At 43.6% G+C, this 17,827-nt stretch overlaps 2 protein-coding genes across 2 annotated transcripts in view; one reads left to right on the plus strand and one right to left on the minus strand.

Annotated features, from left to right (window-relative positions):
• fam49bb (family with sequence similarity 49 member Bb) overlaps positions 1-16,865 on the minus strand; it is a 32,057-nt gene extending 15,192 nt beyond the window's left edge. Inside the window, exons 1-2 of the mRNA XM_070853165.1 lie at positions 16,783-16,865; positions 7,943-8,030 (exon numbers count right to left, since the gene is read on the minus strand). The gene's annotated coding sequence lies outside the window, so the exon portion shown is untranslated. The remainder of the gene's footprint in view (positions 1-7,942; positions 8,031-16,782) is intronic.
• LOC139220726 (uncharacterized) overlaps positions 1-17,827 on the plus strand; it is a 275,609-nt gene that overhangs the window by 156,415 nt on the left and 101,367 nt on the right. The window lies entirely within an intron of this gene.

The raw sequence follows: 17,827 nt of genomic DNA on the forward strand, positions 1-17,827 counted from the left end.
CCTCAGGTGACCTGCAGGTTAAAGAGGAAGAGGATGAGGACTGAAGAAGACTGGTGAGTCCAAACCTTTAACCGCCACAGCTATACCTTCCTGCAGATGCATGTGTACCATTAACATACACATATATACTGTATACGCTTGACGTACACCTAAACTGGGACAACAATGAGAAGTGACAGCACTGCACAGCTCGCTGCCCTGGTTCTTCTCGCTCCTAGAAAGCACAGAGACGATCTCTCTCTGAATTAAAGGTCAACAGACATATGACAAGTCAGAGATCTGTGGCAGTTTGTGGAGAGAAACGGGCTCCATCAGCGGAGACAGATTTAACCCTTGGTGACAGAGCCGAGACGGCCGGGATACACTCTGAGAGGGCGGAGAGAGAGTCGGCGCGGAACAATGACCAAGTTAAAGTTCGGCAGGCAGATGTCAGCTGAGATGAGTGACGGGTGAAAAGCCAAAGTGACTGAGTGAGGGCCGGTGGTGACAAGCTAAATCATGCCAACACAGGTAATGCTGGGAGACAGGGAGGTGCTGCGACAGAGCAAAGTACACACTCAGCAGTCGTGAACAGAGGGAGAGTGAAGATGTAGTGGCTTTAAAATGCATGAGATTCAGCCGGGGGGTGAGGTGGGGTAGCAGGCTGGTGTCATGTATTCTTGCATCTTGAAAACCCAGCAGAGGGTCATGTCCTTACTTTGACAGAGAAAATATTAGTGATGAATAGTCAGTTTTTGCACGACTGCTGACTTTGAGTACACCAAGATCTTAGAAAAATGACCTTCCTTGAAACAAGGTACAGATCAACATCGTCTATTAACAGATCGTAACGTTAAAGCAACACTTAACATGTTTACTGGGGTTTATTGTGTCACAACACACTGACGAAACAAAAATATACTTTTGAATAGAGCTGAAACACTGACTACTATTTTGATTATCAATTCATCTTTTGTCAGTCAAGTACTTTTTAAAGCAAAAACGCTTAAAAATATGAATTAAATATGAATATTTGTTCATATTAAACTAAATATCTTCAGGTTTCACCTTGGACATGTTATACACTCCAGGACCAAGTGGTTGATTCAGAAGTGAATTGGCAGATTAATCAATGATGAAATTATGTTAGTTACACCTCTACTTTCGCGTTCATGTGTCCTATCAATAAATGTTGTCAGCATTTTACTAGTTTTTCCACTTACAGCCAATGCAGGTTACTCCAATTTATCCCTCATCAGCTTCCAACCAGGACCGTTTCTTTCTACTCTGTTTGGGATTTATTCTTTTTTTTACTTTTATTTACTTCAAAAGCCCACTCAGTCACTCAGTCGGCCCAGTGACCACCTGCAAAGACCCACCTGCCTTGTCCAGCCTCGTCTTATTACCCTCCACTAATGTGACCTGAATGTCTGACTGTGCCAGTACCAGCACCTCGCTGGCTGTCGGAAAGCAGCACCTGATCCAGCCTCAGAAGGGATGAGAGCTGTCACTGACCTCACCCTGCTGGATGATGCGGGCTCTACCCATCATCGCCAGGCCTCCTCTGGTCCTCTACTGCCACCTTTCAGCCGCACGTGGACTGAGAGCGACCGGCCGGCTGGCTGGCGGAGCTGCCAGGGCTCGCAGCGCTTCAGCGCGGGCACTGGCAGCTTCGCAGGCCCAGAGCTGCTCCCTTGTGCTGCTCGAAATGAGGTCATTTTAAGGACAGGGATTTGCGTGGCTGGATTTCAAAGTCCACCACAGAATCTTCAAGTGTACCAGAAAAGAGCAGATTAAATGTGTACATTCTACAGCTTTTTATATCCAACTCTTTAACTTAAACATCCTGAGGGTCTTTAATTGATTAGATAAACATGAGCCCTAACTTTGCAGCTTATATAGGCATCCCTCCCTTTAAAGAGATAAATCTAAAGTAATGTGTTAGTGTGAGTGACTGGGTGCAGCATGACAGCCTAGTAAGAGAGCTGCATTAGAGGTAGATTGAGGAATTGAACCCTCCCTCCTCCCTCGGTGGCTGTAGTAGTACCCAGGAGTGCTGGCATGTCCTGGGCACCACAGAGAGCCCGGCGACAGCCTTGTTGTTGTTTTGAACCCCCCCACTGAGCCATCGCGTGCTCGCAGCAAGGGAGGGAGGGCTGCTTCTAAGGCCAGGGGCAGAATCTGACAAGCAGGAGCCCGCGCAGCTCTCCTATTGGCTGAGCTGATCTACCCAACAGCTCACTGTATCCATGGAGTCAAAAAAAATTTGGTGCCGTTGAAAACATTGCAGCAGCCAATCAGAGGCGAGCTCTGGTTGAGGAGCGAGTACAGTAGTAGTAAGACTTGAAAGCGCATGAATATATTAATACAGATGAGGTAATGCGCCAAAAACAGCGGATTAGTTGGGGAGTGAAGTCAACTGGAGACGATGGAGAAATATTTAATTCCACTACTGAGCACTTAGTGATTTAATATGATTTGATTCTTTCTGTGCAGCTCAGCAAATTCATATTATGATGATCACAAATTTTAAAAAAGGAAAAAAAAAAAAGTCATATAAAGATGAATGGGAATTATATTTTAATTATATTATATTTATAATTATATTATATTTTAATTCCAGCTGAATGTGATGATACACTTTTCATTTTGCTATAACTAAAATATATCACTGAAATGGTAAAATATTAAATATGTACTAGCAAAAGTCAACATCCCCAATATTTTCAGCTTGCGGATGGCGCAGGGAGGTGGAAGCTTATTTTGGTGAAGGCACCAAAACAGTGCCACGCCCATGCAGCAGCCTGACCTCTGCATGGCACTGCCTTTTAACGTCTCCCTGCTCCATGCCTCCTCTTTAATAAGCACACCAAGAAGCAGGGCACAGCTGAAACCGAGCACTGCGGCAACGTCCTACAAAAACAGCTCGGGGGCTGATGGCTGGCTAATGTAAGGGAGGGATAGTGCTGACATTCCACTACTCGGCTGCAGCATGAGAATCCACGTGCCCTGCTGCTTTACTATGGAAGAAAAACAACGCCCTCCCCTCCCCTCCCCTCCCCGACTGGCCGCAGACACAGCGCGGAGCATCACGTGGGCTCCGCCGTGGAGAGGCTGAGAGCTTGCCTGGGGTGTGGAGGGGGGGATGGGGAGAGACAGCAGTGTGCATGTGTGTTTATGACTGCGATTATGTGGCTCTAGATAGGAAAATGCATCTCTCATTTTTGTCTGTATATGACATTTAAATTTTAAAATAAATAGCAATGTGTGTAAAGGGTGTGTGTTGAATATTATTGCGTGTGTGTGGAAGGGGAGGGGTTGTGAAGCGTCACACTGCAGCAGAGGCGTGCAGAGCTAGGCAGCTTTAAACTTGACCTAGATTCCCCGGGTGACACGCCACATCGCATTAGCCCACTCGGCCAGAGCTGGACCCGCCGGAGCTCGCTGACACTGGCCCGATTCGACAGGCAGAAAATGGGGGAGCACTTCCCAAATGGGGCTGGCATGCGTCACCCCCCCACCCCCACCCCTCCTCTTCCTCCCATCCTCCCCCTACTCCACTTCTCCTTACCCCAGACCCTCTCCTGCCAATCCTACCCAGCTGACTAAAAATGGCTTAGGGGGCACATGGCGATGAGGAAAGAGGAGGCGGTGGGGTGGGGGTCTGCCATTTGTTTGTTTATGGGGGTGAACTCGATTACCTCGTGGCCACGCCTCTATATTGTTGCTCCCGCGTAAACATCAGCTAATGCCCCCCTCACCCAGATTCTGGCAAATCAAAACAAACCACACAGGAGAACTGAATCATTACAACTGACTGTGATACTTGAGGTGACATCCAGTATCAGCTGTCTCATCGTACTCCTGCATGCACACAGGCAGCTAAAAATATTCCCCCCCCTAAAAACAACTCCCATAAAGCTTCCTGCATCAGATCACTGCGGCTGTAATGAACCCAGTCAGCACGAATGGAAATGAGCAAATTAAGCCAGTAGTTTGTCCAGAGAAGCAGATCAGAGGAAGATGAAAGTGGGCGCGCCTCATCCTCGGCTAAGCCCCTCTCTTTGGACAGCACCTGATGAAAGTTGGAAACCATGGCAACAGGCTCGTACACAAGAGTCAGCTAAAACGCCGGCTCCATTGAAATCGAGCTCTATGAAGAGGCTCTTAGCGCCACTCTTCAGTCACACCAATACAGCATTTTATACCATCAAAAAACACACGGAGGGATGCTGGCAGCCTACACTGATGTTAATTTCACATTGATCCATTTAACTGACAAAAGGCAGCACGGAGACCTCTACACTGACACATCTGGGGCCTGTGTGAACATTGCAACTTAAGATGCTGCTCCATTTCTAAACAGGGCTGCAAATATTGTGACAGATATGTCTAAATAGTCCTAGGAGATGTGAAAGCAGTCCATGGTGTTTGTATGAACCCTTTCATTCTCTGCTCCATCCTCTGAACATCTGCCTCAGAAGGAAGCCCTCCCCACCCTGCCCTTGAGAGTCCTCTGACTCCTTCCTGAAGATGTTTAAGGAAATCATTAAGGGGGGCATATTGACTCACTGTCATTAGCCTAAGCGGCATTTCCCTCTGGGCAGCTGCCTCCAAAAAACCCATTCAAACACAGATCTCCCATTCTTCTGCTGAAACAGCCCTGAACTATCATTATCCGACTGACCTTCTGACCAACATCACTGTGTGCTTTAATCCCAGTCTGTGAACACTCCAGAGCATTCAGGGGCATCATGTCTTATGAGAGTGCTTGGTAATTTAAACTGAAGAAACACAGTGGAGCATCACCTTAAATATTTTTCTCCTGCACAGTATTACCCTAACAGGCTTTTGGGTGGGGCACAGTGGAGGTTTTGGATGGATGATGAGTGTCAGATTGGAGAGTACCACACTTTTCATTCAGTGAGAGAGGAGTGCCATCTGGAGGAGGAAAACATTCATGCACACGAGGAGTGAATGGAGGGAGGGACCACTCCCAAACCATTTACCATCACATGCAAGCCGTGGAAATGCTTAAGCTAAAATTTACAAATGTGAAACTCAAGTGGCAGTTACAGTTAAATGCTGTTGTGGAGTACTACGGCTTTTTCTTGCTGAAAACAGCAGCAAATAAACATTTCAGTTTCCTGGGATGAGAAGCAGCACTGATGCCTGATGTCAGAGCACCACCCAGTGTTCACATGCAGCCACTTCAGGGTAGGTGCTCATTCACTACAACACATGAAATGAACATGACGTTTCTGCAGTCTAAATGTTAATTCCATGTTTCATGTCAACCTGCCAGACATGAAGGCTTTCTAGCATATACGTCTGCAGAGGAATGACAGTGGCCGGACGTGATCCTTAAGGGAACCTGGACAGGAAGTTACAGTGTCAGCCCTCCAGTGGCATAAATAATAGATAACGGAGGAGAAGCTGAGAGCTTTTAGCTGACATAACAAGCCACTCTACATATTACACCCACTCAGACATATCATCTCAAATAACCTGCTCAGCATATGGAAGACGCCCCGGCTCCTCTTGACTCCACCCGCTGAAGAATGGAGCGAGAGACAGGTCCCTGTACGTAAAAGCAACGACTTTTTTGTGGCACAGATAAGGTACAAAAATAACGGACAAAGCTGTGAGCTGTGGATTCCTTAAATCTAGAGCTATTAATCTTTTAAAAAAATCTATATTTTCTGTGCACAATCATCATGTGCTCAGGTATAACAGTACCAGGCCTCACCAGGTGGGGGCAGTATTGACCCACTTATGATCATAGCAACAGGAGAGCCAAGAAAAGCTCAGGCTACTGTACCCCACCTCCCCCTGGCTTAGCGAGGCTAATCCATCCTGTATACATTCGCACAAAACTCAGCCTGCTGCATGAACTCAGCCCCATTCTCCATTCATAATGCGACACGTCTACCGCTCCCCTGTTCTGTCACTGGGCTGTGTACTACATGCTACATAAAATAGCTCCCCATTCAGGCTATTTTAGTGAATGGATTTGAGTTTTACTAGGGCACCGCGACAGCCTGTCATTGGCGCACACGCACACACACCTCAGGGGGATACACAGACTTAGAGGTCCTATATATGAACCACCTGAGGCTTAGCTGTCAAAACGGCACAGCATTCCAGCACCAGAGCTTAGCCAATCGCATGATAGCTGTGTGTCTTGGTAACAATCTCCAAGGAGACAGGAAAATACAACAGGGATGGGCAGACATGCAAGCAAGGCAGAAATGATGGGATGTGTAATAAGGTGAGGTGAGGAAAGACAACCTGAGAGCAAAGAAATGGCTGCTTTCACTGTGTAAGCAAGAAATGTGAGTAAAGCCTGCACTAAAATACACTGGTCTTTTAATGCATCTCCACTTACGCTTTAATCATTTATTTTCTTGTGCTTTTATCATCGTTTACGTGCAATTTAATGTTTGTGTCTTTGTTTTACGTCCCTGTAAAGCACTTTGAATTGCCTTGTGTCTGAAAGGTGCTATACAAATAAATTTGCCTTGCTTGGTCTAAAATGAGGAAAACGCAGGTCATCTCTGGACTAAAACCACTGAAAGTCAATATCCCAAAGTGGCCACCTATCAAATAAAATGAAAACCCATCTTAAACAAGAAGTGGTGAGTCTCACGTCAGAGCTGCTGGTCTGTCGTGTGAGCAGACGGCAGGCAGTGACCCCGCGCCCTGTGGTTACATAAATACTCTGGCCTTGAGGGTTGGAGGGGGGGCAGGAAGCTGGGAGCACCTACATTACTCAACTCCTTTTTATGGCCCACAATGCACTTCATTTCCTGAGCCACTATTGCACATACACCCACATCACGGCACGGCACATTACGACTATAATAGGCATAGGTGCACCAGAGGCAGGCTTACATAATGACATGTCTACTCTCTGCATCTACTCCTACAGTCCTGAAGCTGATCTGTTAAATTAAAAGGTGAGGAGTGCCATAAAGTTGCAAGTTGTGATTTTATTGACAGGATCGTGTATCTAGGCGAATATGCTTCCTCCTCCACTTACACAACCTAAAGAAAGGGAAATAAACATCTTGAATCTGACGGGGTTTTTACGATGATTTTATTTGAGGGAACAGACAAGTTCCCCTTCATGATTTTGTTTAGGAGACACAGGAGGGTCAGTTGTGGTGAGATTTGACTCTGCACCAGCTGGGGCACAACGTCCACAGAGAGCAGTGTAATGTCACACTTTTTAAAAGGGGAAAACGGTGTCCGAGTTACGCCATTTTCCCTTTAAAAAACCCATTTTTCTAGTCAGTCTGAAAGCTGAAAGAATGGCATTCTCTAAGCTCTGGACCAAATGTATATGGTGGCGCAAACTTGAAGCACGAATCATGCATCATGCAATTTGTATTTGGACATTTCAACCAAAATTTGTATAAAAAAAAATAATAATAATAATTCAAATCCATTGAGAGAGCAGTTATGATTTTCACTCCTACACGGCGCTCACATTAGCTTGGAAATTATCACCAGTGGAAAGAAAGCAAGGTGACTGACTAAGCTGTCATATTAGAGAAATGCCTCCACTCATTCAATGCCCCTCAGTGTGCACCATGACCTGAATGGGTTTGAAACAATGGGAGAAATGCAGGCACACAAACAAGCTTGACGTAGACTATTTTGCCTATTAATCTCACCAGCCTGCTTTTCAAGCATTGTAGTTCATTCAAATTAGAATCAGATATGACTTGTGTTCCTGAATAGACATAAGCAAATATGCACATGGTGAAGAATGAGTATAAAAATAGCCAGTCATTTGCATTGATGATTATAGTGCAAATTTTGCAGCTGATGGATTTGGAGGGGGGAAATAGTTCAAGTCTGTCTTCAAACAACATGCCTATATGCACACTGAATGAGTTATTGGCCATGGTAAAGACAACAATTAATGGATCAGCTAATTCTTTCATTAAAAACTTACCAGCAGTGGAGGTGTCTGACTGTCAGGAACAGGGAGGCCCGGCCTGGCAGGTGGCCCCGGGTCAGAGTCCTCCAGCAGAGGTCAGCCTCTGAAACACAGGTCAGCAATAACAGACCATCAAACATCACTCAACAAATGTAGCACCATCTGTGGGTTTGACAACAAGACGATATCAGGATGTGGCGCAAAGACCGCCAGCTAGACACAATCTGTGGCATCACAATGTAGCTTTTAAACACATTCTAATTTTCCATTTGTCTGAAATACATGAAAAACTGGCTTCTTTTATGCTTTTACAGTGGAATGAAATTCCACATCGACAAAGCAAATCTTCACAAAAAGGTTGCATGTCTTTCTGAAAGTTCCCCCTTAAGCTCGGTTATAACGCACTAAAAATTACACAAAAAGGGAACTTTATCAGACCGGCAACAGATAACATGTTAAGTATGCAATAACAGGGCTGTTCTTATGGTCTACCTCCCTTTTGAAATGAGCTAATTGCAGACTTCTTATAAAAACATGGAACAAATAGACACACATGAAAAAAAAAAAAAAAACACAGTACTTCCTATTGTGCAACCTCTGTGCTTCCTCTGATTCACTTCAGGTTTTCTACAGGGCTCCCTGCTACCTCCTGTAAGAGCTCTACAGCACAGTTAACTCAGTCCAGCGAATGTCTACATCTTTTCATTCAGTGAAAGCTTAAAATCTTTAAAAGGCAATCAAAACCTAACAGTTTATGATCGAAACATTTCATCTACGTTTACCAAAAAACCCCAAATCTAGTTTCAGACATGAGCCTCATTGGCTTTCTTGGCTTTCAGAGACTGTATTGAATCTTAAAACCAGAGTACAAGCTCAGTGGAGACCATTAGGACCAAGGCACTTCTCCTTTTCGCCGGCCTGCATACAAATGCATGGCAATAGTGGCGGTGTTGGTCATGCATGAATGTGATCAGACTTCAAACCCTGAAACTTCAAACCCACAAGAGTGTGAGAGAGCTGTGGGAGAGAGAGACGGTAAGGGAAGCAAACACGAACAAATGAGACACTGTGAAAAGGGTGAACTGCAAAAAGAAAACCATGAAGTAGACTAGAATAACACTAGAACAGAATAAAAGAACAGAATTAAAATTATAAACGGTGTAACAGTCTTATCTCTGGCTCTGTCAGAGACTTTCCTTCATGTAAACTGACCACGACTTATCCGATAGAGCTGACATGTCACAGGGAACAGTCTGGGTGACATCTGTAGCAGCTGGCAGGGCATCATGAGAGTCAGCTATGCATCATGCCTACAGCTGGGGGCTGCGACATGAGGCCAAATCATCCCTTGAATAAGCATGTGACGTTACAGGGGTTACAGTCGGACCTACAGTATGTAGATCTGAGCATTAGTGTTTCAGGAAACAGGGACCTGGTAGGTTTGCCTATGAAATTACCACAATAAACTCATCCAAGATATAAGAACAATGGAGTTATGAAGTAACGTGTCTGTAAGTTCGTGTATTTAAAGCTGAATAAAGGTTGTTAAGTTGAAAAATTGAATTAAACACTAAATGCTTATTGTGAAAGCATATTTTGAGGAATTTGTTTAACGAAAGCATCTAAGAGAATGCTAACATGCTGATTTTCTGCAGGTATAATGTTTGCCGTGTTCCACATCACCTAAGACATGAACAGATGAGGCTGATGGGAGTGTAATTTGGACATAAAGCAAAGTATTGAGCAGAAGTCGTGGAAAAGTATTTTCTGAGAAGAGCATGAATGTGTCCACCAAATGGTTGTCAGGCTATTTCACTCAAAACCAATAATGTCAACCACATGGCGGCACTAGAGGAAAAGTCAGGGGATCACTAATGCCAATAGGATTCATCCTCTGTGGACCACGAACGTCCGAACAAAATTTCACAGCAAATCCATCCCATACTTGCTGAGTTATGTCTTTTTTTCTATGCAAGAAAGAATCATGTTCAAGAATTTCAAGAATCTGCTGCAAATGTTAAATTATCAACAAAACTTTGGCAAATGACAAGCATCACTACTGTGCTATTTAACCATTATTATGCTTGTCAGGTTTGTGGCACATACTATAAATAGCAATACTGTCATTCACCTCCGTGCTGCTGTGGGGAGAGACTCACATGATGAGATCATTCAGAAGTGGCACTGTGTGTGTTCAGCTCTGTTCATCCCTTCGAGCAACAATTAAGTCCAGGCGGAAAACGGCAGCCCAGTTAACCAGTGTCACTGTGGGGGTTCAGTGTTTTGTGTTTCTGTCACCACGGAGGCACCCGCTTGTCACGTGAGGAGTTCTTTATGCCAACAAAAACTTAAAAAATTTAAATGAGGATCGAGTCTTGGGAGGAGATCAGTAATGGCAGCAAGTTAAGGTTTCAGAAATCTGAAAGTCATTCCCCTTAAAATCACATAAAACTTCAGTAAACTCCACACAGCGGGCTCATGTTTAACAACATAAGCGGTCTGATATTGCTTTATTCCCACAGGATCAGAGGCAATAAAACAAACGCTGCTCCGTGTAGTCTTCTCCGACACAGCAGGAAGTGAGCGTTCAGTTCAAAGACCTATTTCCTTGTTTTGATTTGTCACTTCCAGAGTTGCGTTTTTTGTTTTAATTTCCCCCACCACATGAAGGGGTCAATGAATGTGGGCCAACATGTGTGGCCCTGCTGTAAGTGGTGTGTGTGCTACAGACAGCAAAACATGTGCTGACTACAGAGCAACAGGCCACTGAGGTAATCAATAGGATCTATATGTGGAGCATGTCCATTTATCACACACATACATAATATATGCTCCACGGCCAGATTATCCAGTCCATCTTCATGCTATAAATAATAGAAACACCTGGAAGTAAAATCCAATACAGTTCAACAGCACCACAAACTACACCCTCCAAAAGAGGTCATAACCTTCATGAAGGTATTGCAGGACAGTTGTATTAGACTGTGTTGGTTTTAGCAAAGTGTGACAGTAAAGTTTAAAACATCACAAATGCTGCACAGAATTGACAAATCATTTCAGTAAGAAACCCTCCAGAGATCCGTTACATGGGCTGGAAACCCCCAAACTGAAGTGTCAAAACGAATTACTTGTTGAGGGCTCGTTCATCTCAGCTGGCTTCAAAAACATGTTGTACACAGAGCCAGGCAATTTCAAATCAATCAATCATGTAACCAGACTCTGGCATACTAGTTCCACTTTAGCGTACTAACATTTGATCATCAAAAACAAAGGAGGCGAATATAGGAACAGTTTTGACCAGATAATTGACTGAATGAAAAGTTAAGGATCAATAAAAGTTATTACAAATGATCCTGAGGGGTGTTCCAAATGTCATGGGAGTTCATCCCATAGTTGTGACACTGCACTCAAAACCAAAAAAAAAAAAGTCGATGAGAAAAGTTATCAAAATTCATATCATGGATATCTGAACCAAATATCTGGACCAAAGGGGGGAGCAACCAGCTGCCAAAGTGGCTAAACAAGGAACACACATCGGTATTACAGAGTAAACTAGTGGAGAAAATGCAAATGAGCTGCTAATTAAGTGCCTCTGTGTAATTAAAAACGTTTGTAATGCAGATAATGTTAATAATCCAATTTTGATTTGGATGTCAACAATAAAAAAAAAAAAATACACTGATGATGTAAAACCCCAAAATATACAGTGTATATTGAATTTAAACGTGCATATTTGTGGGTATCAGAGGGGCTAGTTCTCCTCCTTTCGTCCAGGCTTCCACAGCTTTGACCAAAAGAGAAATGATATCCTGATTAAACAGAACTAAATTGTACCAGCATGAAAAACATCACAACATATGGGACTACATTAAGTAGGCCTATATGACACGTGTATATCGAGATGATTGAATAAGTGCACAAAAAGTAGGATAGGTTTAGTGAACAGTTCTAAGACTATGTGAGGATGAAGGTTTGGTGCGGGGGCAGCACAGCAACAGTTTCATGCAAAAGCTGAATTTCTAGCATGCTGATCTGCCATCTGTGGCAACTCTGTGTGTCCGCTCGCCGACATGTAGGCGGCCACATGAGGATCTCATGCCTGCCTGGTTTAACATGCTGTAATAAAATCATCGTCACCACCGCCACGGGTAGAAAGCTTCTTTTTTTTTGTTGATATGATGAGTGTTCTGTAATACAGCAGGACATATGAAGGTTTACCTGCTTTAAGCTGCAGTCAAAGGAGAAAATCTCACATTCTGATCTCTTCTGCCTCATCTGTAGATTTTCTCAAATCTGAGCCTGGGGGGGGGGTTTCTGTGCATGTGTGAAAGGTGTGGGGGGTAGGAGCACACAAAGTGACAGCCTTTTTCCTTTTGAGTGGGCCACGTTATTTATAGCCTTATGGTGAGATTCAATGCGAGGCCACTTTGCTATTTTTCCCCTACATTCACTCTAAAGATGCTGCTGCTGGATGCAAAGAGCAACAAATGAAAGCATCTCATTGGAGGCTGTTCGATGGCATGCCCGCAGGAAAAGAAATATACTGCTTGTGCTTCTCATTACGCGCATGCTTACAGCTTCAGATAAGCCAACATCACAGGACGGATGTGAGAAAGTTGAGAGGAATGCTCGAGTCTACCAGCACAGCCAGAGCTGCAGATCAGAAACTGGCAAACGTACTGACTCATACACATCAGAGAGACACACATCAAAAGTATATTAGTCGCTGCCGCCAAAGGCTACAAACACAAACCAGCACAGTTAGGACCTCCGCGGCTCCACGCCATCCTTCTCTGCTCATTTCACAGCAAAACAGTCGGCATGTGTTAATCAACAAACTATTAAATGAATCTGTTTGTGGACTGAGCAGTCGTGACGCTTCCTTCCTCAGCCTTCACAAGCTCAATTAAAACCACTTTTAAAGCAAACTGTAGACCAGCCACTTAAATCAAGGCATTGTTTGTGATATCGGCTCTCTAACAATGCAGCCGTGTGCAGAAACAGACAGGCCCTCTCAAAAAGGGGGCACAGTCAGCCTTTCCTACCGAGTGACTAAAGTATGTCATCATTTCAACTATGATCTGCTTATGGACAAGAGCAGACATGCAATAGTGATGGCAGAGGGAGAATTGTGTGTATTCAAGAGGAGGAAGAGAACACAGAAAAGCCAATGACAAACTAGGCTTTCTGTATTAATTGTCAAATGGTAGAATTTCCACAACATTAACGAGGTACTGTGATTGAGGGTCCGGTGGCTAGAAAATCATGACAGTAGAAAGAGTTGTGGCAATTAAATGATGCTGAAGTCACCAACTTGCCTGGACTAAGCCGAATGCCGGATGCTGAACAGGCAAATCACTAAGAGGAAGTTAATCCAAACAACTGAACAAACAGCATTATGCCATACAGCGGGATCAATACAGCTCTTTTCTGCATAAAGTTAAGACGGTAGCACCTGATCTGGCATGCTGCTTGTAATATGTGGACACCAGCGGGTGGAAACAAAAACAAACAGGCTGGCCTGTAAAATATTTGTAACATTGAGCACAGTTTTGGTGGGGACGTGTTGGTTGTTCTTGTGCTCTGTGGCTGCTGTGGATCGTATATTACACAAGTGCTCATGTTATTGTGTCCACCCACCACAGATCATAAAAAACCCAACAACAAAAAAACCAAATACTACCAAAAACTAAATAGCTACTACCACTTAAAGCAAAGTTGAGGAGCTTCACTGGGTCAGTCATACAATCCGGTGAATACGTTTCTGTTTTAAGGCAAATGTATCATGCAGCTGATATTATGAAGTCTATCAAAGTCTTTGCGGCAAACGCTGTGCGGTAAATAAACACATGATGGTTGCCTGAAGTGTCACAACAATCCAGTAAAACCACAGAGTGGTACATGAACTGAACATGTTCCAACAATGGCTCAGCTAGACGAGACGATTGAGTGGATCCACTAGCCGTCGGAGTGAAGCTCATACCGAGAATAACTGCAGTAACCCAACCTGAAGCCAGCAGCTCAGTGACACTGGGTGTGTTCAAGGGAGTGGGTTACAAAAGGGGGGTCTGGACCTGATGGCGACTTTGTGACATTCCAGTGATGTCAACAATTTATTCACTAGAACCTGTCATATAGTTGTAACCATTATTTTACTCTCTGTGCTGCTTTTCCTAATTGATGAATGGACAGTTTTCAGAAAAATTTACAAAAATCTGCCTTCTAAAGTGAATGTGTCTGCTTGCAAGTCTGTGACATTAAAAAATGTCTGAGCAGCTCTGCCCTAAAGGTCCTCAGGAGGACTCCTGGAAAGACGATTAATAATTAAAATTACAACAATTAAACTCATCCACCCTTGTGTCATCCCTCCCGGCTACAGTATCCACAGTTGTCCGAACTAGAAAATACATTTGCTGTAGAAGGTATGTAGAAAATCCTCTCACATGGGCTTCCTCAGGGGTGAATAGGTTCAATGGCTCAAGCTACAAAGCCTGATGGGTCAAAATGAGAGACAGTTTAGCTGAACGTTTCAATTTATCTGCACTATTTTGATCCTATCCAACACATCTCTACCCATATTGTTATTTAAGCATCCACAATTCAAACACTGGCCAACATCCTCTCAAATGCAACAAAAGCCTCACAGAGAAAGAATATGACAAGGTTACAGCCAGATTACAGCTATATAATAACAACAACAAGCAAAAGCTGGAAAAAGAATCCGTTCCTAATCTGGAGGGCTTTTAGTGTTTTCTTTGTAGGACAATGTTGTTGCTGTATCAAGGCACGTTTAATGTTCTAAGAAAGGTCGGGCCTAAATGCACCTGCATGCCTCTGCCTGCATTAAACTGGGTTTTATGGGGGTATCTGTCGTGCCAAATGAGCCATATTCTCATTTCATGCTTGCTTCACAAGCCAAGGCTGTGAGGAAAAGCTCCCACTGGTTACTTCCTGAACCCACAAAACATCAGATTTCTTGTTGCGAGTGCTTTCCTCACTTTTGCAATCCAACTACTGCTGCAACTTTTACATGCAACACTAATCAAAATAAGGAAGAATTGGCTCTTGACTGAGTTTTGAACTCTTTCAAAAGCCAGTCGACCCATTATCCCGTCTGTTCACGCCACTGCAGAAACACTGTGAGACAACACAACAAGTTGGACCATGTCTCAGTCACAGACCTACAACCATGTCATCACTTTTCCTGCCCATATTTGCAGAATCTACTCTAAAGTGTGAGAGCAGAAATGTGCGTCCATCTGAAAATGCCTCAACGCGGAGAAAGGTGAGACTTCCTTCTTCCAAAATGTACAGTGGCAGATATGAGAAAGACAAATTGCAAAAGAGGTCAACTCAAATAACCTGAGGGCAAGAAATTTCATACAGCAAAAAAAAGAGTTTACAAAGAAGAACAGACACTTTTACACTGGTTTGCCTAAATCCAGGTTTGCGCAGTGTGCCATTTAAGAACTGAACTCATGGAGGAGCCTTCAAACTTTTTCTCATCTTAGTGACTTTTGAGTCACACCTGAATATTCTTCTTTAAAAAAAAAAAAAAAAGGGACAGTTTACAAGTTTCACTATTCTTCAAAGCTGCGTCAGTGCAAGACCACTTTATCACAGACCTTGCATCACAATCACAACAGCGTTACACTTGAACGTTTCACTTCCACTTTCAAGACACACGCAGAGACCGGGTGGAGAGGAAATAACATATACTTGCGTGCTATGGTTGAGCTGTGCTAGCAGGTGATGCAAAGAGAAAACTTTTAAAACAACCAACTCCACATTAACTCACATGCTGCACTGAAGTACTCAAGTTTTTAAAGTATGCGTTCTTGCGTATTTCAATTTCATCCAACTTTACGCCAGATTTTAGAGCAAAATATTGGGCTTTTTGTGCCACTACGTCGATTTATATATAGGCTATAGGTATAGGATATTTTGCAGATTAAGATCCTAAAGGAAAAAAAAACAACCTATGAGCATATAGAACTTGATCCATTATGACAGAGTATTACAAATTACAGCAACAACATTGAATTGCAGCTCGGATCTTAGTGCATCAGTTATAATCCAATTGTATAAGAGTTATACCTTCATGCTTCCTTACTTTTTCTCATACACGCCTTTGAATTTAGGACTTCAGGAGTATTTGTACATGATGGTACTGCTACTTTTAACCAACTAAATGACCTGAATCCCTCCTCCAACACTGCCTGGGCAACAGTTTGAAAACCTGTGACAAAAACCTCCTATCATGCATTGATCGGACTGGAAAAATGACCGAAGACAAACCATCTCTAACCATGTCCCAGCTGTCAGTGGGTGCATTTCCTTTAATGCAGCTTTAATGATGCATCCTGTGCAGCCTGTAAACGAGCAGCGTTAATCCAAGCCAAACGGGTTAGTCTAAAACTAGAGGGCTAGATCACCGGGCTCTGCGGAGCACACGGGGCCAAACACAGCTGATAACCCGGAATTAGTGGTTAATATATGGGTCAGACATGTCACATCAAATGCCCCTGGCCAAATAAAAGGAGACCTAGCTAGCAGGGTGGCCTGAAACGACCACATTATAGAAACGTGCCGTTGCTCTGATAAGTTAACAGTACACCGAGGGTGTAACATAAAATCACGTTTTTTTTGCTATTATTTTAGAATAAACTCAACTTCTCGGTACATGGGTTTGGTTACGCCGGACACGTTTATGATTCATCTTTAATTTTGCCTCCGTGGAACAAAATTTTAACACTCAAAACAAGCCGGGCTGAATGGCAACCGGTGGACAGTGAAGGCGGCCGGCAGAGAAAGCAGAAAAAGGAGACACAAAGTGGTGGTTTTCTGTGTTTTACCTTGATGCTCGCAGGGAAACACGGGAGTCGCCGTCCGGACACCACGCTAGGAGCCAGCGGTGCGGGCTGAAAGGAGAAGAAAAGCGATTTGCTGTCGCTGTTTCCGGGTTAGTTATTGAGCGTCAAACGAGAGGGGGGAGTTCGGTTTGATTGACCGCTGAGTGCGGTGGGAGGGCGGTACACACCATCAGTATGCTGCTGAAGCTAGCCCCGCCCGCTCGGTGGAGACCCGCGAATGTGTTTCAACGACCCCTTCCACCGGATTACTCCTGACCCAGCCTATTAATATGTCTCACCGCGGCTTTAATTAGGGCCTCTGACCGTTAGATGTTGGTGAAGCAGACCGCTGCTGTCTAATGTTTATTCACTCTACCGAAGTGTCCTTGAGCAAGACGCTGATATAAACCTTAAACAGGCTGCAGGCGGCGCTAATGTGCTGTAAACTATGGATCTATGTGCATCACTTTGGCTCAAGGACGCATTAAACTATAACTGAAACTGGGTGTGAAAAAAGCATTTTAGTTAATTGAAATGAAATGAAAGACTAATTGGAACAATATTGCGTGAGATAAGGATTGTGGAAAAAGGTTTTTGAGTTCTGACTTTATTTATAGAATATGACCAAGTTATCCTTTTTAAACAACAGAATGGGTATTCCCCAAGGATCAATCAATGGACCTTTGCTTTTCAGTATATTTATGAATGACCTGCCAACAAGCTCCTTTATGCCGATGACACGGTCATAAATGTACCAGCAAAGTCACCCAGCAGGGAAGGGAAGATCTTAACTGGATTGGATGATGTCCACCAGCTAGTATTAAAAAAAAACAAAAAAAAAAACAGTTTCTATGTGTTTTCTCTATCATGAAAGTGATTTATCAATTCACTCTTGGTGAAATTTAATATCATTAAAATAATGGTAGAATTAACCTACAATTGTTCGCTTAAATACTTCTTCTTTTTAGTTCATCTGTTTTCATTTCTGACGTTATAAGAAGATGAATTGTGACATTGTGCCCCATAGAAGCTGAAGTGTTTGCTACAT

The sequence above is a fragment of the Pempheris klunzingeri genome, chromosome 21, assembly GCF_042242105.1.
Source record: "Pempheris klunzingeri isolate RE-2024b chromosome 21, fPemKlu1.hap1, whole genome shotgun sequence".
Classification (NCBI taxonomy): Eukaryota; Metazoa; Chordata; class Actinopteri; order Acropomatiformes; family Pempheridae; genus Pempheris; species Pempheris klunzingeri.